Source organism: Miniopterus schreibersii (assembly GCF_964146895.1).
Source record: "Miniopterus schreibersii genome assembly, chromosome: 11".
Taxonomy (NCBI): Eukaryota; Metazoa; Chordata; class Mammalia; order Chiroptera; family Miniopteridae; genus Miniopterus; species Miniopterus schreibersii.
The window spans coordinates 40,887,792-40,905,144 of record NC_138111.1 but is presented as its reverse complement, the minus strand read 5'-3'; the positions used below and the strand labels follow the sequence as shown (position 1 = coordinate 40,905,144).

Here is a 17,353-nt window from a genome sequence, read left to right as displayed (position 1 = left end):
AACGAGGGCTGCTTTCCAGCCCACATTCAGCTGCCAAGCCCTGAGCATACGGATGAAAAAGGACCCTTTTGTTGTTGAATCTGCCCACTGGAGATATCTTTTTCTCTTTTTCTATAGAGAAGTGGGCTTTTTAACTCAAAAGAGGTATTTTGGGGGAGTGGAGGGGTTGTCATTCAAACAAAGGTGTTCTAAGCTTCCCAGGGTTGTGGGAGGGTAGGACATGTGGGACCTTGTTCCAAAGTCTCCATTACTACTAAGTTCCTGAGATGCTTAAGCTATAAGCATTCCAAGTGTCAGAATATTTTGGATTATTGCCTCCATACCTGCAGCTCCTCCTTCCCCCCCAACAAACTCAGGCAGGAAACTATTGACCCGAATCACAGCTGTCCTTCCATTCCCAGTGCTCCCAGGCGCCTCTCAATTAGCACATGCTCCCTCCACATAGGCTGATCCATCACTGTTCCCAGACTCCTCTGCCTGCCTTCGGATAAGGTGAATTGAAATTGTGTGTAGCGGGTCGGGGTGTTGGGTGCCAACCTTGATCCACGACACAGTCCTGTTTGTTCTGATGACAGCTCCCCAAGTGGGGCTCTCAAAGGGGAAACAAGCCTGGGCAGGAGCGAGCCTGGCATTCCAGGGAGACTTCGCAGTATTAACACTAGGGAAAGGGTACATACTTTTCTTGCTAATAATCACAATAGTGCTCCATCCTTCCTGGATTTCTTTTAGTTGGACTGAATTTATGAACCATAGGCCTATCCTAGTCCTTGATGCTGAGAAGAGAGGGCGTGTTTGTTTGGTACCGAGACATCAGCACAGTGGTAGGCTTGGAGGCCGCCTGCCAGTGGTGTAAGATTTGAAATAGATCCTAGAGCCGAAGATTCAGAGATTTTCCCCCTATTTTCAAAACCATGGTCATTGAAATCATTTAATAATAAGATTAAGAGTTACTCCTGTGGCCTTAATACACCACTTGACAAGAAGTCTTTGCCAGAGAGGACTGAGTCTCATTCCAACAGAAAAGCGAGAATCCAGAATTATGTTTTCTCTTAAAGGTAAGGTTACTTTGCAGGCCGCAGGGCTAGATATACCCACATGGGGTCTGAAGGGAGAACAGCTCTCTCCAACAGAAGCTGATCTCAGGTTGAAGTCTTCACTATTTAGCGCAGTTGCTGCGTGGGGTCTTCTTACTTTGTTTTGTGTCTAATGCTGTGTTGCTTTCTGATGGAATGATGGATGGAGGTTGCCCCCAGAGCACCATGGCCTGTTTCAGCCTCTTGTGCCATTCTAGAAGCAGCGAGCAGATGGGGAGCAAAGGTTGTGTGTGAGCATCACAGGGAACATCAGAAGAAGGTCCTTGAAGGGAAGAACAATGGGCGTCTCTGGGTGGTGAGACTGCTGGCTGCTTTTATTTCCTTTGTGATTTTCTTTGCTTACCCAATATCTCTCTAATAGATATCAGTGCATTTATGATCATGCTTTAAAAAAATACTTTAAAAGAGAACCCATTTGAAGAAACTGAGAGAAACTTAGGTAAAATGAACCTAAAACAGGAAAGGAAAGGAAAAGAGTGAGGAGGGAGGGAAAAAAGGAAGGAGAAAACCTCTCATGGAAGTATTTGGGATGCTAAACTGGTCACTATCCCAGTTTTTCATCTAGTTTTATCACTCTCAAAACTAAACATTCATGTATTATCCAGTGCTAAACATGAGGAAGAAGAAAACATTTATTAAGCTTTTATTTAATTTGTAAGGACTGAAAATAATCCTTTCTGCCCTCAAGGCAGCTCATCTAAACATTTATTAAACTTTCAACTTTTAAGTCAGTCCATGTGCCAGGCACTGTGCTAGGTTCTCAATTTACAGATAAATACATAGAGGTTATTGCCCTGACGGTGGCTGATAGTATAGTGGAAAGAAAAGACATTTAAACTCATGATTACAATATAGTCAGTAAGTGTCACAATATGGGCAGGGTGCCTGGGAGCACAGAGGGGAGGCCCTGGACCCTGGCTTCAGGGGACTAAGAGGATTCATAGGAGGAGGTGATGCCTGAGCTGCATCTCCCTGGACAGGGACAGCCAGGGAGCGAGGGCAGTGGACCGTGGGGCTCTGGGGCCAATACAAAGGCAGGGGGCCGGCGGGAGAGTGCCCTGGCTGCTGGGAACTGAGCCACCCCATATGGCTGCAGCCCTGAGGGGCGGGCAGCAAGTGGAATGGTTAAAGACGCCAGGTCATGAGAGGTCAAAGCAGGGGGAAGCCACCGTAGGGCTGTAAAGGAGAGTGGCGTCTGCAGATTAGCAGTGTAGAAAGGCCCCTTTAGCAAATGAGGCAGACAGTTTAGGAGGCTGAGGAGATCTGTGCAGGAAATGAAGTCTCAGGGAAAACAGTCTCAGGGAAAATGCCAGGAAAGAGTCAGAATCAAAGAACATTAAGGAGACTGATCGGAAAGGCCTTGGGCGGGCTCTAGGATGGGGGCTAAGGAGAAGTCGGGACGGCCTCTCGATTTCTGGTTTGGACAACGAGGTGGGTGATGGTGGCCTTCTCTGCGCGGGTGGGTTATAGTAAACTGCAGTTGGAGTATATAGAATTTATGGTGCCGTAAGACACTGTCGGAACCCTGAAAGTGATTGAAAATGTCAGTCTAGAGCTCAGGAAGGAGACCTGGACTCAAGAGGTGTTTGGGAGTTATGACGGGTGGGTTGCAGTTGAACCCATTGGTAGTGGAAGAGATTATTCAGAAGGGAGAAGAATACAGAAGACCCTGAGGAACATGACTCTTTAGAAGGCAGCCAAGGAAAAGGGAGCCTGCCAAAGGGACCGAGACGCTTCCAGAGAGGTGGGGAAAGCCAGGGATAGCAGGAAAGGAAAGCCAGGCGTGCATGCAGTTCTTGCCCGCGCTCCGTGGAAGAAAGGGCACAGCGCAAATGACAAGTGGCAGAAATGCCCAGGCCACCCGTGTTTGCCTCTTTAAGTTCCTCAGGACATAAATGTCGACCGGCATCTCGTTCCAGAACTTCTGGGAATACACGTTTCTGTTTTGCTTGCTTGACTGACCACATTACCTCCCAAAACAAAACCAGACTTCTGTTAGCAAAGAACATGAGAAGGAAGGGATTGGGGCAGGCAGATGACAGTGTTGGCCATGTGGGGCTCGCAGGGAAGGAGGACTGGTCTTTGTCAGTTCAACAGAGATGTCAGTGCCCACTGTGTGCAGGGTACTCCCAGGTCAGCGCTTCAGAGAAGTCCAGGAAAATAATGAATGGAACTGTGTTGCCAAAACAACAAGGAGTCTACGTGCGAACTGTGGGTGGTTGTAGGGAGGCCAGATGGCTGTGTGTCCAAAAGAGCATGGGAGAGGGGTAAGTGAAGGCAGGGAGTGGACGCTAGCCTTTGGAGGATTTGACCTGAGTGTGTGGGGAGTGAGAGAGGGTTGCAGCCAGAGGGCAACGTCAGGGTGAAGGAGAGGTGGCAGAGGAAAGGTCTCAGGAAGGACTTGACATGCTCATATTCTGAAGGTAAAAAGTCAGATGAGAGTAAGAGGGTGGCAATCCAGGTAGAATGATATGTGATGGAGAGAGGGCTCCAGAGAGGTGTGTGTTGGAGGGGACACAACACTCCTTAGCTGTGCATTAGAGAAGAGAGGATGGGAATCAGTGCTCGTGAATTCTCAGGCGGAAAAGGCAGCAAATGAAGGGGCCATTCATCCCTCTGTGAAGCAGGAGGCAAGATGTCGAGATTGTCAGGTAGGGGACTTTAAGGAAAGCGGCTAAGTCCTAAAATAGACAGCACTGACAGACTGGTTAAGAGCCCCACTTTGGATGTGGAGAGCCATGTGCTCCCACCCTGGTCTGCCACTTACTAACCATGTGAATTCTGACAAGTTATTTAACCTCTCTGTGCCTCAGTTTTCTCATCTGTAAAATGAGGGTAATAACAGAAACCTGTTACTTGGAGTTATTGGGCGAATTAAGTAAGTTAATTCCTGTAGTACTTCTAACAGTGCCTGGCACAAAGAAGTGCTCCATATGCATAAGTCATAATGATTATTGTTAATAGATGAGGCAGTCTGGGGTCACGTAAACACCAAGATGTAAGTGGTTGACGGAGGGTTACGAAAGCACAGCCAGGAAAGCACTGTGTTCTTCCTGGATGGAAGGACTCAAGGACGTTCTCAGAGAGCAGAGACACTTGACTGATACACAGGGTCACGGAGAGGCCGTTTCAAGTTGAACAAACACTGTGGGCACAGGCCAGGGCTTCGAGAACCCTCCATGCTGTGGAAGAGCTCGCTCTCCCGAGGCTTGAGAGGGAGCACGTGGGCAGGGCTCAGTGTGCAGAAGGTCACCTTCTACCTCTGAGAGGGGGCGAGGGTCTGCAGGGGAGCAGTGAGCCCAAGCTGGGCAGGGCCTTGAATGCTCTGACCCTCTTCTGCATCCTCAGGAAGTTTGGAAGCAGAGCAGTGAAGGATCTGCTCTGTCTCTCAGTGCTTTAGCTGGTGAGAGTAGCTGATGATGATGATGATGATGCTAAATCTATGGAGTGTATACTCTGTGCAAGGGACACTGTAAGTACTTTACATATTGCACACTGCTCACAACTGCCCTGTGAGGAACAAAGGCACACAGATTAAGTGACTTGAAGAGGCCATACAGCTGGCGAAGCAGGGAAGTCCGCCTCCAGAGCCAGTCCGTGACCACCACGTTGTCACCACCTCTCCCTTTAGGGTGTGGCTCAGAGGAGAGGGTGATGATCTCAGTTAAACCTATGGCAACTTGTCCATAGCATATTTTCTGTCTTAGTCAAGGAGGGTTTGGCTGTAAGGATTAGAAGCCCCACAGAGAGCTCCAGTGAAGGGTGGGTGTATTGTTAAGATGCAGGGGCCCTCCCAGAACCCAGCTGCTAGCTGGGGAGTATGGCTAGATTCACGGGTCTGGACGTTGTCAGGCAGTAGCACTATCTCTGCTTATCTGTCTGGAAAAATGGGGCTTTGTGCATCTTTCTACCATCTGAAAAATTCTTACAGTTCTTAGATTTACTCTTCTGTGACTACCTGACAGGGCAAGTCTAAGGCCCAACGCCTGCTGACCCACCCAGTCCCTGTGTTGTGGAAAAGTTCTCAACGTGGATAATCCGGCCATGTAGCCTGAGTCACTTGTCCCTCCCCAGTTTATATCAAGGCTGAGATGGGTGGCGAAGGGCACACCTGGGCAGGGAGACAGCTGCTCCTACAGCTCCCATGATCCTCTAGTTAATGAAGCTTGAAAACTTAGTCATCCTGGATGTAACCCCATATTCCCTCAGACCCGGTCGGCGCCCAGGTTCTGAGGAAGTTACGTTGTTGACACCACACAGGGCTCCTTCCTCTCAGTGTCCGGCTTGATCTCGGTCATCTGGGTTCTCAGCACCATGACGCCTGCAGCAGCTGCCAGGTTCACGCTTCAGATCTGCTCTTACCTTCTCGTTTCATCTTGTCTTCTGTTAAGCAAAGATCTTACTGGCCTACTACTCAAAAGCCTGCAGCAGATGTTCCCTAATTTGTCATACCCAGGGTTGGCTCCAAGGTCGTCTAGCCAGGGACTCATCGCCGTCTCCAGCTTGATTTCCCATCATTGGGTGGCAATCCTGCTCTCTCACCAGGCGCGTCTTTCCCGGACAGACCAGCCATTCCCTTCTACCTGCTGCTTCTCCCTCCCACCCTGACATCTCGTCCATCCCTTAGGACTGCTTGCTCTAGACCTCTGTCACCTCCCTCTCCTCTGGACAACCCCTTCGAGTCTTGATTCTCCCATTAAATTATTGGTTGAAAACAGCTCTCTGCTGGATATGTCTCCGACCTGTACAGAGCCAAACACATATCAAACACTTGGGAAATTTAATATCAGTGATTAATAGCTGATTTATGATCTCTTGGCCTTGGATTTATTTTTAAACTTTTAAATTTTTTATTGCATATTTTAGAACATTCCATGTCAGCCCTCTGACTGTGATAAGTGAATACTTGTTAGAGGCAAAGCCAAGCAAAAAGCATCAACTCCTAATCCTGTTAAAGGCTCTCCCATTACTCCCTGGGCGGGCGTTCTGGCTTCCCTTTTAATTGCCTTGACAACAGGGCCATCTGATTCGTTGTCCTTTCCCCAGAGTCCCGTACACGGGGGTGCTGGAAAAGGCTCAGTGAAAGACCCTTCTGGGTGAGGATGTGTCATCTGTGGTCACCTCTTTACTGTTTTCGCTCTATCCAGATATTTATATTTGATTGATACCACTTTTATTGTGTTGACAATTAAGTTATTTGTCCAGACATACGGAGAATGTTTGGTTGGACAACATTTTTCTCCTGCTCAATCTTTTTCTACTGTTTTCAGCATTCTCCATCCCCTCTGGCAGTGCATTTCTTTTGCGCTCTTACCTAACCCTCTGTGTTTTTTCAGACCTCCCCACAGACACACAGCCCCCCCAAACGCCTCGTTCAGAGGACGTTCTTTGGGGTAAACTACCAGCTGTCTTTTGTATTTGGGGCATACAGGAGATCAGTGTTCTGACTTTCTCAAAAGAAGATGAAATAGGCCCAGAAATGCCTTGTAAAACTGCTGTAGGAGCAAAACCAAATAGATTTTGGTTATTTACATCTGAGTCCAAACATTTTCTACCGGTCATTAACTGGCTTTAATTCATGTATGGTTTATACAGCTATTATTGTGATAATTGAATAATCCTCGAGGCATATACTCTTAGCAGGAGGAAAATAGCTGAACAATAAAAGGTGGACAGAAAGCATAATTTAGAAAATTAAAACAATAAGAAATTTTACAATGTAGTAAAAGTATAATATTGGGAAGTCTATGTGGTGTCAAATGTCTAGCAAAATCTGGGGAAGAAAAAAATTAAGTATTATATAGAGGCAAAGAGTTCAACTTTGTGAGATCTTTAGTGATGACCCCTGATGTCTCTGGGAAGAAACAAAAAAGTAACAGTGCTTGTTAAGTCTTCATGGATTCTTTCCCGTATGCCCAGTGGAAGGTCAGGTCTCATGACCCCGTGTGTATTTACTCTACTGACTCTCAGCTTTCTTCTGCCACCTCCCAACACTACCACCGAACACACACCATCACATGCTATGTGTCTTTGTGTATTTAAAATGAAAATCCAGACAGGAGAAGATTGTGCAATAATGGCAATTTCAGAAAAGACTGTGAGTTACACTGGTCTGAAAGCAACATGTCCCTCAGTTGTTTTCATGGGTCCTTTCTTCTGTCTGATTGCAGTGAAGACTTGGTTTGAAAAGACTTGAGAATTCTTTTAGCATGTTTGTTGGGAAAATGAATTACAAGTGGTTCATTTTATGCTGCGCCTTTTGTCATGGCATTTATAATATAGCTATTCTGTTTATTTGCTGTGTGAGAACCATTCTGCAAGTTGATGAATGTGCTTTATGAGAGAATCTAAGAGCCCTGCAATTTGTTTTGATTGGTCTCAAATTGGATTCACAGCTAGCAGGTGCCATCATTTGGAATTGGTTTGGACAGTAGCTTGTTATATAAATATTAGATACATGAAATGAAACCTCCTGTAAATTAATCTCAGCAGTAAGAATAGGGAACCTATACATTGACTACAAGAGCACCGTGGTTCTAGTTTTACAGCTTCTGAGCATACAAATGTGGAACCTACCAGGTGTCTGAACATACGTGCGTATAGGTGTCCTCCCCTATCAAATATTTAACGTGAAGATTTTCTGCATTTCATTGAGAGTCTATGCAGATATTTTGAGGAAATAAATCTGAGCCTATGCTTTCTTAACACAGCAGAAATTTCTCCTGGTCTGAAAAATATAGACATTCATACTTTGGAAACAACGTCAAAGGTGTTTTCAGTTTGGTGTATTTTTGCCGCTTCTATTTCAGCCTTGGAAAATAACCCATCGCATTTTTAAGCCTTAGATTTTTCCTGCTGTTTTGTGGCGTACCCTGGAAGAAGGCCCGTAATAATCCTTACCTCCCCAGCAGACTGTTCACAAGGCCAACGTTTTCCTAAGAATGGCTTTTGAGGTTTCCGTGAGTCCATATACACTTTCAGAAATGCGTTTTTACTCAGGCAGAGGATTGAACAGGGACTCACGATTATAGGTGGAACGCGGGATCCAGAAGGCTGTCCATAACCCCTTAGGGAATATCCTAAACCTCGGGCTCCTTCTGGGCAGATTATTTAAACGCAAGCCCCTTGATCTCAGAGCACACCCATGAAAACATGCTGAAGACCTCTTCATGTTGGGTCTTTCTCTAAGCAACAGCCAGGCTGCCGGGCATTTTCCTCACCCCCCCCTCCCCTCAACCTGGTTTCCTGGGACAACTTCTCTAAGTCCCGTCCAGTGTCCCTCATAAAGGAAGCTTTCCACGATCCCCACGGGCTCACCTGGGCAGTTTCTCCTCCGAGAACCCAGAGTACAGCACATGTCACGTATTGTAGCTGTCCCCACATCTCTCTCTCCTGTTGATGTGAAATTTTTTGTTTGTTTGTTTGTTTCTCTTTTTATTTCAATTACAGTGTATATTCAGTGTTATTTTGTATTAGTTTCAGGTGTACAGCATCTTGGTTCGACAATCATATACTTCACAAAATGTTCTCCCCAGTATTTCCAGTACCCACCTGGCACCATACATAGTTACTACAATATTGTTGCCTGGGGTGATGAACACAATACAACATACAGATGATGTATTATAGAATTATACCCCTGAAACCTATATAATTTTATTAACCAATGTCACCCCAAGAAATTTAAAAAATATTACTGACTGTGTTCTCTATGCTGTACTTTACATGCCATGACTATTTTGTACCTTCCCATCTGTACTTCTTAATCCCTCTGATGTGACTTCTTTAAAGACTAGGATCTGTCTTTGCATTTATGGCTCCAGAACCATTGCCTGGCATATAATACTCAATAAATGTTTGTTGAATGAATGTGAGAGTGAATTAATTTTCTGGCAGATACTGAAAATGAACTCAGAAGAGCATAATTTAACCGTAAATGATTAACATTAACATTCAGCTATGACCAAGGCCAAAATTATTTTTTCATTGCTGTCTTTATGGGGAAATGTTCTAGGAAATGTTACCATGTGCAGCCTGAATGGCATGAACCTTTGAATGTGGCTATCTTGTGGAAGATCAGTTCCCATAGGGCAAGCTGCACTCATGATGGTCAAATAATGAGTGAGTCTCCTCCTCATTCCAAGGAGGATCTGAGGTGAGGCTCTACCCAAGAGACTTGGCAATGGCACCAAACCAGAAGCACTACCTAATGGAGTCAGCAAAATTCATGGTAGAAGAGAAGTGGATGAGAGGCCAAGGTCACAGAGAGTTAGTAGCAGAGATGGACATAAAACCCAAACCTTCAGAGATGAATTGCAGTGTTCTTCCCATTGGTGCTTGTAGTTTGCTTCATCAGTGTTTAAGGAAACGTTTGTTTTTATGGGAAGACCAGCAAGGACTCATGGCTAGTGTCCCTCACCTCTTGCATTTACATGCTGGCCTACTTACCTGGGTAATTAGGTAATTAGTCATTTCCCCCCTCATTTGGCCTTGCATGAGGAGCAATCTCATCTGTGGTGAATTAAAAATATACCAACTTCTATGGCACTAGCTGGAGAATTAGAGGTTGAAAGGGTTGCCGCTGAGCAACTTGAATATGGCCCCTAGGTGCAATATATCTGGAACTTTTGGTAATATAGAGTTTTTAAAATCTCCCCTGCCACTTTGTAAACTCAGGAATGCCCTCTAGGTTGAGACTCACTGATGTAGAACAAGTTTTACAAGAAATCGTTACAGAAATTAGTATTTCTGGCTAACCTTTCTATGGCATTATGAATTGAAAAACTGCACTTCAATGTTTATTAGACTCTTACAATTGTGTTGTCAAAGAACTAGGAGAGAGCGGGTGGTATGGGGGAAAGAGACAACTCTGATCAAATCTCAAGCTCGCCACCTCTGACTTGACCCCAGGCAGGTTATCCCCAGGCACAGCCTCACTCCTGCACTTAATGAAGAGGCTTCAGTAGACCCTAGCCACTTTGTAATGGTCTGTTTGAGTCCTTTGAAAATCCCCAGTCACAAAAATAGCTCCTAACCTACCTCCCAGTCCACATTTCCTTTGAGACTCATGTTTCTTGCTTATATCATTAGCTCATATCTGCTTTTCCACTTTCCTGACAGTTTTATATCTCATTCTGTGGCCCATTGTTGGCCTGTTTGTCCTCAGAGCCATTCCTCACTCTTCCCCTGTTCTGTATCCCAGGGCAGCCATCCCCATAGGATGCATTTCTCAGGCTCCCCATGTCAGATGGAAGCCGTAGATGGGTATTGGCGGTTAGAGGGTGTGAGGGAGAATCCAGGTGTTGTCCCCACTCACTCTGTCTTGGGTGGTGTCTCCAACAATGACTCTTTTCTCCATGCCTCCAAACATACCCTTCCTTCCGTAGTCCCAACTGCTGCCAGTCAGCCCTCACCAAGATGGTCCGGACCCAGCGGATACCTTTAGCTTCAGTTGACATTCAATATTACTTTATCAACTACCTCCAGCTTTTGAGATCTGTTACCAGCCCCTCCTCTTGGTGTGCCTCTAACTCTAAAAGCAACAGTGGCTTCCTGCTGATGTTAATCTCTGCATGTCATCACCATCTCTTGCTTAACTTTTCAGCTCACCCATCACTTTTATAACTAATACTATGTATTAAATTTCCTCTCTTTAACACACCCAGAATGGTTTCTGTTTTCCCTACTGGACCCTGACAACTCTTTTGAAGTGAAAAAACATCTTTTATTGCCTTTACTAGTCAGAGTAGCTTCGATGATCCCACGCCTATGAAGCATGCTGAAAACACTGATTCCCCAGACTCACCATGCAGCGGTAGTGATTTAGTTGTTTTTGGTGCATGGCCCAAGAACCTGAATTTTCAAAAAGCTCCCCAGGTGGTTCTAATGCCCAGCATTGGTATAGAGAACAGCAAACCCAGGCTGCGTGCTGGAGGGCGTCTCCTATGTTCATTCACCCACTAAGGGCTTTACTTCTATAAACTCACAGCAAGAGCCTTGGCAAAATTTAAAATGACTACATCCCATGGATGTTACAGGACAGTCCATTATAAGTGTCAGAACAGCACAAGCTAAATTGGAGAATGTCAAGGGATCATTTGCAGAGTTAAATAAGATCATATATTTGACAGCATCTCACACATAGTTGTGACTGAATAAATGATAGTATCTCCCCTTCCCTCAAATTGAGGAAAACGTAGAAATGTAGAAAGCATTGAAATACTGTAAGCTATTTCTTTCTGAAGCTAACAGAATCCAGATACTAGATACCAGGAAGAATAGATAAGCAATAAAATAATAAAAATAATATACCCTTTCCTGGCATATATTAATGTTAGCGGAGCTGGTGTCTTAACAGTCTAACCATATGACACCGTAAGTTGGCTTTATTTAATGTCAGAAATAATTTAAGAAAATAAGTTCACACTGGGAGTCTCGTGTTAGATTACATATGAATACATTTCCCAAGGAGACCTGAGTCTTATGATTATTCCCTTACTTGGCCACTAGAATTTCTACATTCCGGGCTCTTGCCAGAGACTATAACTTTCAGTGCTTCACCATCCAATTCTTATCAACAGTTGGTTATGAGAAACAATATTCATGAAATACTGCCTGAGAGCTGTGCATTCTGTTCATTCTTCATCTAGATAGCCTAAATATTATTCATGGTTTAAGTCAACTCATCAGATCTCTATGTAATAACTTCTTTTCAGCTTCCCTTTAAAGAGCAGGATTAATAAAAATACATCTATCCCTATAGGATTTTTTAACTGTTAAAAGGGAAAACTTTCATGGGTTTCTAGGTAGAGAAAACCAGTAAGTTACCAAGACAGGAGCATCAGACTAGCTTGAAATTACTTATCTGTAAGCCAAGAAAGAAGACGACAGCAATACCATATTAATAGAGATGGAAGGGCTGTGAGCCAAGAATCCAGTACTGGTCAAGAGATGCAGTCATATATGAGGAGGAAAGAAAGACGTTGGAGTAACACTGGACATGGACATGGAGTGTCTCAGAGTGGACCATCCATGTGTCACTTCTGAGAAGTGTTCCAACCAAATGAAAATTGAATCCGAACAAGGTGTCGGGATACGGGAAGATGAGGAGCCAAAGCAACAACAATGAGCAAAGGACCTTATAAAACTTACGGCCAAGGCTGAATAAATGACCATAACGGGACTGTGGATTCTAAATTATTGATTAAGATTTCTTGAAACAGCAGCACCATGTCGACTAAGAGGTTTTAAATTCCAAGAAATTAATCATAAAAAAAATCTGAGTACATATAAAAAGAGAAAACCTTCCAACTTTATGAAAAGTATTAATTCCTAATACCAAAGCCTGAAAAAGATGTGATAACAATCACTTCATTTCAATCATGAAAATACCCTTTTTAAAATGGTAGCAAATTAAATCCAAGTTAGTGCTTGTTCTAGAGATACAAGGAAATCTCTCAATGTTACATGTTGATACAACAGAATAAAGAACAATGTATGGTTATTATATCAACTGATGCAAAAAACACATTTGATATAATGTAGTAGACATTCCTAATAAAATTAAATTAAATTAGGATGTAGCAGAAAAAACTTACTATGCTCTCAAACAAACAAAAGCATCATGTTGGATGGCAGCTACTGCAGGATTATGTTATAAATGCCTGGCACTACTACTGTTTCTCAATTTCTGCTACTCAACATGGTTTTAGAGAGCCAGTGACTACATTAAAAAGAGACATAGAAACAAGCTATATAAATACTGTAGTGATGTGATTGAGATTCTACTTAAAATCTTTAAAAATCCTATAAGTGGACTTGGCAAAATGACTGGGTGAACAGTAATAGATGAAACCCAATTGTTTTTCTTTCTGTGAGTTAATAACTGGTTTAAAATGAAAACAGAAAAATCCCTATTTAAAAGAATGACAAACTGAAATATTTGGGAATGATTTTAGTAAGACATAAGACAAATCCCAAAAGTAAGATCATAGTAAAAGATATCATATTTCTAGAAATTCAGAACTATACCCATTTTGAATGAGAAAACTAAAAATTCCAAAAAGAACAATCCTTCCAAATTAGTTGTCTAAATTTAATATAACTCCTGTCAGAAGCCCAACTTGGAAGGGGGACATATTGTCAGATCAATCAATTATGATTTTGAAGTCCATCTAAAAATATAAATGTGAGAAAATTGCTAATCTTGGAAGAAAAATTGTATGGGGAACCTGTACCAATAGATATCAAAGTATATTGTCATATTACTGCATTTAAGACAATATGATATTAGCTCAGGAATCAATAAGCAAATCTTTGGGACATAGTAAAGAGTCCAGAAATAGATTGAGATACATAGGAAAAGGTGATATATGCTATAGGTGGCATGCCTTTCTAGTAAGGAAAATGATGTTGGGGCAATTAGTTGTCTATCTGGGAGATCATGAGGTCAGGTTCCACTTGGAGTTAAGATCTTATGTTCAAAATGGAAAATATAGGAGAATACATGTATAACATCAGGTGGGGGGGAACCCGCCCAAGTAAGATAATAAATCCACAGTCCATAAAGGAAAAATTAGCATATTTGACTATGCAGATATTGAAAATATCTACATGACAAGACCACATAAATCTGAAAGATTAACAGTAGCTTACAATTCATGTGGCAGAGTTGGTGTTTCATATCCTGGGATATTTTGCAAGTTGATTGTAAAAGGAAAAAAGATAAATAGCATAGTCTAAAATAGGCAAAGGGCATGAACTGGAAATATAAATCACCAGTAAACCTGTGAAAAGGATCAGCCCCATTAGCAGCAAGGGAACAAGAATTAAAATGACTGGCATGCCCTGATCTGCCCATCAGGTTGGCAAACATGTAAAGGTGGCAAACACCCCGTGCTGGTAATATGTCAACAGGCAGGTACTCTCCACGCACCACTGGGCGATTGCTTCACACTTTCTACAGAAAGGAATGTAGCTATGGTCCTTCAACCAGTCAATGCACTTACCGAGTTTGGCCCAACTTGGAGGATTCTTTCCCACAGAAATGAAAGCACTAGCACTTTAAAGGTGTTTGAATAAGGCTGTTTATTCCTGCTCTGGTTTTGGTCGCCAAACCCAGAAACGGTCTGAATGGTCATCCAGAGGGGAGTGGCTGATTGAGCGATGGCATATCCATCTTGTGGAATATATTACAGTTATTTAAAAATGAGACAGATAAACATTTGAAAAAATATGAAACATTGGAAAGAATAAGCAGAAAAAAAGTGTGTGTGTGTGTGTGTGTGTGTGTGTGTGTGTGTGTGTGTAAACAAGCATAGGGAAGATCTTGGAAGGGTATACAACAAACTGTTAACATTGCTTATCTCAGGGTGGGGAGATACAAGTGGGTCTTTATCATTTTTCTTTTGTACGTCTCTGTTTTCAAATTGGTTACCATGAGTAAGTTACCTCTTCTGTACAAAAACATTATTACAGTCAGGGATGTTGGGTGAACTCTTATTGGAGGTTGTGTCATCTAAACGACCCTTACGAAAGTCACAGTTGAAAAACTGTCCACACATCACATGGGGTCTCCTTTAGGAAGAAGCACAGGAGAGACCCCTGCTCCAGCCTCCATCCCCCGCTACCTGTGGCTGCCCTGGGCAGCTGGTTTCTTTTCTCGCGTGGACGCGGGGCATGGGGGCAGCTGATCGTTTCTTCACTGGGAGCCTGGCGGGCAGCTGGAGCCTGTGGGTGGCGCGGCCTGCGGCCTGGGCAGAGCCGCGCGGTGGCCTCGCCTTGCTCCCCCACCGTTGTTTTCCTCTCACACACGTTCCTTCCTTTACTTTAGTTTTAACCTATTGCTTTGTATGTATCCCAGTAGCCACCTGTAATCCTTTTGGGGGGACGAGGTGGAGATAGGAAAAAATAGTGACCAGTGATTCTGTTTCAACAGGAACCCGGGGAGGAACACAGTCCCAACAATGAATAGACTGCCCGTCACCACCACCAACAGATGACTTGCCATTTCATTTACTAAGGTAAGGAAATACAGTCGTTTTAAGTTAATGCCTACTGACTCGTTATAAAGCCCTTACCTCTTTTATTTTATACTTATTTACAAATATTCTAAACCGTGTATCTAGTTCACGACCTTTAACTTTGACATTATCAAATTTAAAATAAGCAGCAAGCAAATGGAAACAGGAAATTTTGTGACTGTCAGTATGCCTAAAGGGGTGGGACCCAGGAGATGTGGTCTCTGCTATTAATTATTGCATGTGGTTAAAGTTTTGAATAGCAGTAGTGTTTTCCTTATACTTAAATATAGCAGTGCTTCCCGCAGGGTACTCGGACGAAGAACAGACTGACAGCTGTCAGAGCAGACGGGGGAGGGGGCTGGGTCTAAAAACACCTCGTAGACAGCAATATGGTCATGACCAGAGGGAAATGGGGGGGGGGAGGTAGGAGAGAGTAAGGAAGGGGGGTAAATGGTGATGGAAAGGGACTTGACTTGGGATGCTGAACACTCAGTACAGTATACAGATGATGTAGTACAGAATTGTACCCCTTAAGCTTATGTAATTTTATTAACTAGTTTAACCCCAATAAATTCAATTTAAGAAAAGACTATAGCACATATAAAATGAAAACCCAAAGCATCGTAATCCCATCATCCAGAGATAATCACCAGGATTTCTATGAATTTCTTTTCTCCTTCCTTTTATGTGCATACAGAGATATATATGATTATAAAGTTTTTGAAAACAATGATTTTAATCCATACTTACCGTGGCTTTCATAATTATAAGTGATACACTTAACTGATGCAGGAACATAGCAGGTCTAGGAACAAAGAGTCGTTGCCACTGTCACCATTTTAATAGCCGTTTGCAGTTGACCAGGGCACCCTAGGCATCGCGTTTGCCTCCCACACAGACGCCTTGGTTCATAGGTTCGTGTGACCTTTGTTAAGCATCACCCTGCAGGAAAAAGCCTTGGCATCTAGGTGACATTTCATGACTTCCCTTCATTATCATTATCTGTTTTGTGCTGCTTAAAGGGAATTGTTTTTAAAAAACAGAAGTTGACCTCCTCCTCTCCCCCTCTTCCCTGCTGTCCAGCCAGGGGTGATTTATAAAATAATAAAGTAGACCATCTCTTCGTCTGTCCTTCATTTATGCCAATTAGTCAACTCCTCATTATGGCTGTTTTTTCAAGGACCCTTCAGAGTTGCTCTTGAAGTTTTGGGGCTTTTAAAAGCTGCAAAGTCTTAGAAGTGAAGTTACTGAAATGGCATTCTTTAGGGGAGTGTTCATTCTGTTGGCCCTACTCTTCTTTACTATCATTAGTACAAACTAATTTGGAGACACAAACACACCCTAATATGGAAATGAGCTAAAGCTTTGTATGGACAATTCGCTAAAGGAACATAAAGAAACAAACATGACAAGAAATGTTAACCCTTACTATTAATCAGATAAATGCAAAGTAAAATGGTATTTTTGCCCAAAGTTAAATTGGCAGTGTCTTGTTTGTTTGATTTTAAATGACAATACTTGGTGCTGGCAGAGATATAAAGTAGATATGTTTTACCCAGTAGTCATTGTACTGGGAGTCTGTGGAAGCTCTAATTAGACATGCTGTTGGAATAAGAACACAGAGTATAGTTTTATTTGTAATAGAAAAATAGGATGCATCTGGCATGTCCATTAATAAGTATTAAATCATGATAAAAATTTATATTATTATTCAGACATTAGAAATTATTTCTAATTACTATTTAGTGATACAGAAAAATGTTTATGATATAAAGGTAAGTGAAAAGGGCAAATACAAAGTTGTATACAATATACAATTCCAGTTTTGTTAAAAATAAACACATTTAGAAAAGATCAAATGGTGAAGTAGCCAAATATTAACAATTATTATTTCTGGATAGTTGGATTAAAGGTGATAGTTTTATTTTCTTCTTTTTATTTTTTCAAATAAAATACATGTTTTACTTTTCTTAGCATAAAACAAGTATCACCTTTAATATTCTAAATCTAAAATTAATTTAAAATTTTTAAATGATTAAAAAATAATGAATAATCATATATTTGATTAAAATCAAGGAGCCCTTCTCATGTTTTTGAAACTTAATTTAATTCCAAATTAGTTTGTAGATAGTTCGAGAGCAGTTATGTCAGAAAAATGAAAATGTGGCATATTCAGTATCAGTTTATAGTTTAAAAAATGGTTTAAATCCTATATGGAGATTATTTCTACTGAAAAAC

General features: G+C 42.4%; 1 protein-coding gene across 3 annotated transcripts in view; it reads left to right on the top strand.

Annotated features, from left to right (window-relative positions):
- The window catches only part of PIP5K1B (phosphatidylinositol-4-phosphate 5-kinase type 1 beta), a 266,167-nt gene that overhangs the window by 89,049 nt on the left and 159,765 nt on the right, over positions 1-17,353 (top strand). For all 3 annotated transcript variants that reach the window (XM_081151913.1, XM_081151915.1, XM_081151914.1), the window contains one exon: positions 15,031-15,115. The gene's annotated coding sequence lies outside the window, so the exon portion shown is untranslated. The remainder of the gene's footprint in view (positions 1-15,030; positions 15,116-17,353) is intronic.